Source organism: Macrotis lagotis, chromosome 2 (assembly GCF_037893015.1).
Source record: "Macrotis lagotis isolate mMagLag1 chromosome 2, bilby.v1.9.chrom.fasta, whole genome shotgun sequence".
Classification (NCBI taxonomy): Eukaryota; Metazoa; Chordata; class Mammalia; order Peramelemorphia; family Peramelidae; genus Macrotis; species Macrotis lagotis.
Window position 1 is genome coordinate 261,887,430 of NC_133659.1, and position 7,991 is coordinate 261,895,420.

Below are 7,991 nucleotides of genomic sequence, written 5' to 3' on the forward strand. Positions count from 1 at the left end.
TGAAAAAGATGACAATTGTTAGCACAACTGACAATGACTTCAGCAAATGAGGCACCTCAGCAACACTTGTTGATTTAGCAAATGGCTTAAGGCAGGAGTAAGGGGAGAGGATTGCAAAGGAAAGAGAGTACACAGTTTTTTTTTCAAAATCTGTTAGCATTTACCAGCTTTATAAAATCTTAACAGAGAGCTGGCTCCATCAATACTTCTTACTTCTCAAGAAAACTTTCCTTATTCCATCAGCAAAATGAGATCCCCAGTGATTCTCATCATGATCATTCTGGCTGGAGTTCTTATTGGAGCTGGTGAGTGTGGCAACATTTCCTATTCCCTCCCTCAGCAAAGGTCTATGATGCCTAAGAGGGTCTGGGTCCTATGATTCCCACTGCCACTTATAGAATAGAATGTTCAGCCTTCCTGAGGTCATGTTAGTCTTCCTGAAGATCAATCACGGATACACAGAAAACAAGCTTTAAATGTTATTCAATCATTATTTCATTGTGATTTACTCACTATGGGTTCCATTTGGGTTTATTTTTCTTTTTTGGCATAGATATTGAGCTGGTATGTCATTTACTGATTTAGTTTCTTTTTCAGTTAAGGAAACTGAGGCATCCAGATTTAAGTGATTTGACCAAAGCCACATAGCTTGTATCTGAACTCAGATTTGTATTACAGAAGATAATTCTTTCTAATTCAAAAATTGCTTCTCTAACTACTATACCACCTAGTTGCCTAAAGAGCTAAATGGGACCTTAATAAACCTGTTAGGCTAGGAGGAAGAAACTTTTAAAAGGAAAATGATCATTTTAGTGAAAAGTCTAAGCATACAAGTTTTTTAATAGCTGCATTGCGTTTCAAAGTAAAATATATTTTAAATTTTATGCATTTAATTTATTGGAATCTAATTATATCATTTGCTAAAATATAAACATTTCAATTGATGCCAGAGTGATTTTATAATGACCTCCTTTCTGCTGATTAAACATATTAGGCATTTTATATATTAACATAAAAAAAGCAAAATTCTTTTTTTGTTTCTTAAAGGTTCTTGGTGTGACATACCTATATTTACTCTTGTAAGCATATTAGAATAAAGAATATTTTAGATAAGTTGATTGTCTATACTGAGCCAGACTTTGAAAGGAAGAAATATCAAAGTTTTTTATCTGTCATGATGATCTGTGATCAGATGTACTATTGTCATTGCTTTGGAGAGTCACAAAATTGCACCCATAGAAATCAGGGAACTTAATCCTTAAATGTTACCATGGTACTGATTGCTCTACTAACTAGACATTCCCCATTTCTCTTCCTTTCCTGGGACACAACAATATTAAAAATTAGAACAATAAGAAACTCTTCAATGGCCTCTAATATTCAAATGAAAAGAACAGTCAATCTCTGTGACAAACTTCATTGTCGTCTTTTTCTAAAAGTTGCCACAGTCTCCCCGACCATTAGGAAACATTACCCTGTTCAGTCAGCAGTCAACAAGATGGAGACAAGACCTTCCATCAGCAAAACAAAATAAAAGTTACTGAAGGTTTAGATGATGGTTAGAATTTTTTAGCCATAAAGAATTTTTAAATGGGTGAGCTAGGCAGATAAAATGTCAGGCCTGGATTCAGGCTCCTTTCTGAATTCAAATCTGGCCTCAGACACTCACTAACTGTGTGACCCTGGGCAAGTTACTTAACCTTCTCTGCCTCAGTTTCTTCATATTTTAAAATGGGCAAGTGGGCAACACAAAGAATTAGAGATAACTGAACAACAATATTGTTAATTAAGATATATACATTTTTAAACAATACTAAAGCATTTAATATTCTCCAGTATAGTACAAATATAGCATGCATATGAACCTTCAAAAATGCAGGTGATTCACTTTATTTAGATAAAATTTTCTGTGGTGGTCTGCAACTGAACTCACTGATATCACTGATGATATCCTAGAAAGGAGACAAGTCTTTCCCAAGAAGCACAGGCTGCCTCTCTGTTTAAGCAGTTCCCTCTCCTCCTGGAGAAGGTCCCTAAAACTCAAACCCTAGGGAAGGCTTTTAATTACCCATTTCACCCTCAAGGTGGGGAGAATTGAAATATCTCAAAGTTTAAAATTTGACTCTCCAGCTGGATAGAATTCTAATGACCCAAGGACAATAGCCTCAGCAGAGACAACCACCCCACAATCGCTTGTAGAAAAGGTCTTTTCTAAGACAACAACAATTGATCAACAATCAGCAGATTATGGTAAGTAACCAACTGTTCCAAGAATTGCCTTTTATTCATTTGTCTCCAGATAGGGAACCATTAACAAACAACCACACATGATCATTGGGGGGTAGGGCAGGATAGGTGGACATTCAATTACTCCTGATTCTTTTCTGATTTATGCCTGGGTTGTAAGTCGCAACAATGAGGTAGCATGTTCACTGAATTTGAAGACTGGAAATCTGTTTTCAAATATAATAAATGAGTAAAACTGAGGAAGTTAATAATTTCTGGGAAATAGTTTTATCATTTTAATAATTTGATTTGAGTGTGGGAGGATATACAGTGATATAGATGAAAAGTAGATGAAAAATCTACATTTTCATCAATGGCTTTGTAAACATTAAGCAGTTTGTGCTTCAGTGGATCCTCAAGGAAGTAGGATTTTTGGGAAAAGGTTTGGGATCTTTCCCCATCCTTGAATGGACAGCTCTACTAACACAACACCAACTAATTTTATATTCAAGGAATTTTTATAGGTGATGGAATGATATCTGACCATTTTATAACTGAGCTTAACCAAAGATAGGCCCAGAATGAACCCCTACATGTTTCCTCTCCCAGCCCTGAAACCCTTATTTCTATCTCCTAATATGAAAAGAGCATTCTCTAAATCTAAGCAGAAATTTTGAAGCTACTTTTGAGGGTGAGGTTAGTGAAGTTTGTTCATTTTTGAACAATGCATTACATTGAAATTTTAGCCATCCCCAGGGACAGTGGGTCAACAAACATTTATTAAGCAGTTTTCACATGTCATATGCTGGACTGAGTATTGGACACTTAAAAAACAATGAAAAAGATTACAGTTTCTGCTCTGAAAGAGCCTGTATTCTAATGGAGGAAAACATATAACTATCTAGATAAATACAGATGTAAAGAAAGACTACAAAAACAATCTGGAAAAATAGACGAATTGGGCAGACCAGGAAAGCCCTCTGGAAGAGATGGGATTTAATCTGAGTGCAGAAGGAGAGCAGACAAGAGGGCAGAACATTCTAGGCTGGAGGGGCAAGTGCAGAGGAGTAGAGATGGGAGGGGGAAGAACAAGGGGAGGAACAATGAGTGGACCAAGGCTCTTCCTTTTCTATAATGATTCTGTGAATTTAAGCAGCAAAAAAGGAGGATATGTCATCTTCCAGAAGGTTCAGCCTGCATCTTTCTTCAGAAGTTCTGCTCCCTCTCCCTGGGCTAAGTGTGGTACAGGAGGATGGGTGGGCCCAAGAAAAGGGAAAGGTCTTGGTTGATCCAAGTGACCCTTGAGGTATGTCAAGTTCACAACAGAGCCATCATCTTGTTCCATTTATCTTTCAGCTTAATTAAAAAGAATACTCAGATACATCTTTATTAAGCTGCACTATATCAGCTGAGACAAGAAGATACATGAACCTGAAGGAATTATTCCTTAAAGGAAATCATTAATAATATACTGGCATCAATCAAAACTATTAAATGAGAGCATCAAATCTGCTATGTGTCTTTACTAAAGGACAAAGGGTGAAGTGAGTATTCCTGATATCTAGTTAAGGAAATTGCTTTAGAAAGCTCTGTCCATCTCCAACCTATTCAAATGCTCTATGCAATCTCAGTTACCCAGTTCCTTCACACCCAGACATAGCACACATATAAAACAGGCCAAAGAAATGGGATGAAAGAGAACTATGTCCTTATACATGTTGTATTTAAACTAAAAGAAGGCATTTAATATTACAAGCAAGTTAAGTTCTTCCAAAATCTTCACAGATTGACCCCAGATTTGAGATTGAAAGTTCCTCTTGAAGGAAAATTTTGATCAGGCTTCAAATGAAAGAGAGTCAGACAGCCAGAGACAGAAAGAAATAGAGGCAGAGAAACACACACACACACACACACACACAGACAAAACAAATACAGAGAGAGAGATAAAGAGAATGACAGAGAGAAGAAGGGCACAGGGGAGGTGGTACCTGGGGAATTAAAGTCATTTAAATTTAGCACAGTTCACTCTTACCTTTGTTACATTCCCCCCCCCCCCCCCCCGCCCCTGTTCTCCAGTACTCTTAAGAGTGTGAGGGATATCTAGGATCTACAAATGGCTCCTACCATTTGGAATTTGATGCTTTCCCCAAGTATATAATCCCAGTTCATGAAACCACTAGCAAATAAATTGGATAAAGGAACATTTACATTGGAGGCAAAATCATAAATATTCAGCATAAAATTACATTCTCTTTCTCTCTCTCTCTCTCTCTCTCTCTCTCTCACACACACACACACACACACACACACACACACACACACACAAAGACACACACACACAAATACAAAATGTTTCCACTTTGTACCATTTTACACTCTGGGAAAGGGTGTGGATTACATATATAGTTTAGCTCTTTCCTATAAAGTACCCACCCATGGATTAAGCCCATCTCCACTTGAGGCTCAGAAACCAGACATTCTGACTTTTCCTTGATGCCCTGCTGAACTAGTTTCCACATCTCATCTGGAATGTTTCCTCAACAATAAACATGGTTCAGAACCCTAGATTCAGTGGGGATCACCTCTAGCACCTAAATCTAAGAAAGACAAATGAAAATCCCATTTTGGTAAGACAGGGTAAAAGTCCTTCCCCTCTCATACTTCAGTTCATGACAACCAATCTGTAGGTAAACTGTAATCTTCATTGACATAACAAAGTAGGAATGATGGATAGAAAACTATGCAAGATGAAGAAAGGGTATTTCAGTCTGGTGAGTTTTAAAGTCAGAGTCTTTCCACCTGTCCAGTCAGTCAAAGGATAGTTTCCTATCCTCACTATGGATAATAAAATACACTTCCATATTAGGTGATCTGGACATTCCCAGACATACCTCACTACACATTCCCCTCTGTTTGAGATTTATCATCCCTTCATATTGTCTGAAATTGATATTTTTTAGTCATAATCCTTTTTTTCCAGATTCAGAATAGTTCTCAGTAGATTTTGGGTAGTTCAAGCTTTGTGTTTTCCCATGTTTATCACATTAATTTTCTAGTGGTTTGAGTAGGTAAGACAATAAAACCAGTACAAATAAGAAAAACAGGATATTATTTTATCAATAGTTAATGGGACTCTGTGTCAACTCACCATATATAAATATTATTAGAACCAAATAAAAAAAAGATGCTTGACTAGTCAGTTTACAGTTATTCCTTCCAATCATGACTTTCCCCATTGTGAATTCAATAATCATGTCAGGAAAATTTATTAAAGGGGAATTTTTGGAGTTTTACAAAAGTTGCGAACAGCATAAAAACATTGACAGATGTCACAGAATCTGACCAAATAATGAAGTCAAATTTTACAATAAGGAATTGTAATCACCCAATAAAAGAAAAAGAAGGAATTCAGACATCTTCTCTGGTATGAAATTAGTGAAAAAAAAAATTTACATAAACTTTCCAGATTGTACAGGACAGGGATTGCTTTACCCATTCAATGTATAAAGAATAATAACAGTTCAGTTACTCATACAAAGAAAAAAAGAAATGTGCTGTTAAAGAAAATGCATATCAATTTATATACTGAAATGAGCTGAGTTGTGTTTTTGACAATATAATTAGTTTCACTCAATCAAAGGGTAGACAAGAGAGAAAAGTATTCCAAAGACTATTGAAGTTCTTCTTTAGCAATTTAGAATTCAGCAAAGAAGACAATAAGGGGAACCAAATATTTCACTTGATTACTGAGAGTCATATAAAGAAAAGTGACAAACACAGAACAAAATGGAATTAGTTACATCCTACCCCAAATCTCTTTTTCACAGTTCCCCAGTACTATTCCATTATGTCTCAAAACATCTAACATTACAATGAGGGGATGAAAACCATATGGAAGGATGAAAATCACAATTATAAACAAATAAAATGTTTTACAGATTCAATAATATAAAGATTCCTTAAGAAAATTCTTTTCTTCTTCTTTTTTTTTCTTTTTTTTAAAGATTTTTTTGCAAGGCAATGGGGTTAAGTGGCTTGACCAAGGCTACACAGCTAGGTAATTATCACGTTTCTGAGGCTGGATTTGGACTCAGGTACTCCTGACTCCAGGGCTGCTGCTCTATCCACTGTGCCACTTAGCTGCCCCAAGAAAATTCAACAAATAAATCTGCTTATTTAGCCTTTGTTTTATAAGATATTTCTCAACTCAGCAAAAGAAATAGCAAACAAAAACAAACAAAAACAAAATTACTGGATGTTGTCTGGCCCATGTTAACATTCCTAAACTACAAAGAAACTCCCCACAAGGATTTTGGACCTGGGTCAGTTCACATCATCCTTTGTCAAAATGAGAAAATTGTCCAGGGTAGAAACTCAATCCTTAGTGCACAAGATCAACTAGATTTTTGAACAAAAAATTTCCCTTTCTATACGAAGCTCACCACAATTCTTTAGGGGTTCCTCATGGAATAAATAATCCTGAGAGAGATGAAGAATTTTTTTTCTGAGATCTCTTATCTCAAAGAATATCCCAACTTTTACCCGTAATCCATGCTATTATCAGGGAAATAAAAAATATAAATTCACTTATTAGGATAAGAAATAGTTTCAGAGAAGCAGAAAATAATGTCAAGAAAAGTGTACATTATGGATCCTGGCATTCTTACTCTGAGTATTATAAGTGTTTTTGCTTTCATAAAAGAAAAGAAGTCTAGGTCTGGTTCCAGAAGAAGGAAGGAGAGAAGGAAGAAAGAAATGAATGAAGGATGGAAGAGAGAGAGAGAGAGAGAGAGAGAGAGAGAGAGAGAGAGAAGAAAGAAACAAAGATACAAAAAAAACCAAAGAAAGAAATGAGGAAATGTTCATATTCTACTAAATAGAAGCAGTCTAATGATTCCAGATTTCACACTTTCCACTGTATAGCAATTTTTATACAGGACTGAATAATATGGAGTATTATCAATATATCAACACTTAATACAGAATTCAGCAATGTAAAAAAAGTATAAGTATATAAGCTATCAACAAATCAACCAATAAACAAACTTTAAAAAATTATACCAATAGAATTGACTATAAATTTTATTATATCAATAGAATTGACTAAAATTTTTAACAATCAACTAAACATAAGATCATTTTCAAATTTCTATAGGATCTTATAGTTTTGAGTATATAAGAATACTAGTCAGATAATATTTCCCATTGCCTTCATAAAAACAAAGAAACCAATTTTGTCTCAGGAAAGACATTCATCACATACTACCTTGGCCCTCATTGCCTGAGGGATCTAAAATACATTTCACCCTTCCCCAAGGTTTCCTGCTACCCTTAAGAAGATAAGGAATGGGGCTGCTAGGTGGCGCAGTGGATAGAGCAGTGGCCTTGGAGTCAAGAGTACCTGGGTTCAAAGCTGACCTCAGACACTTAATAATTACCTAGCCATGTGGCCTTGGGCAAGCCACTTAACCCCATTGCCTTGAAAAATCTAAGGGAAAAAAAAAAAGAAGATACGGAATGTCTAGACTCTGTGAAAATGTCTCCAGTCCTTGGTGATGGAGTTCCCCCAAAAGTGTAGAGGGATGGAGGTTCCTTGTATCCCCGTTCCATTTAGCCATTAACAGACAAATCAAGTTTTACAGGGTAATTATGCCTTCATAAGATATAATCATAAATTTATGCTCCCTCCTACACATGAAACGCAAAATCCTCCTCTTCCGCCCCATACTACCTAATAGTCTGGAAAGGAGAAGGGGAGTAGGTTT

At 36.0% G+C, this 7,991-nt stretch overlaps 1 long non-coding RNA gene across 1 annotated transcript; it reads left to right on the forward strand.

Annotated features, from left to right (window-relative positions):
• Window positions 1-219: 219 nt before the first annotated feature.
• Window positions 220-3,868, forward strand: LOC141511669 (uncharacterized). The gene is made up of 3 exons (XR_012475360.1): window positions 220-305; window positions 2,131-2,250; window positions 3,583-3,868. It is a non-coding gene; the product is annotated as an uncharacterized LOC141511669 (long non-coding RNA).
• Window positions 3,869-7,991: the final 4,123 nt, after the last annotated feature.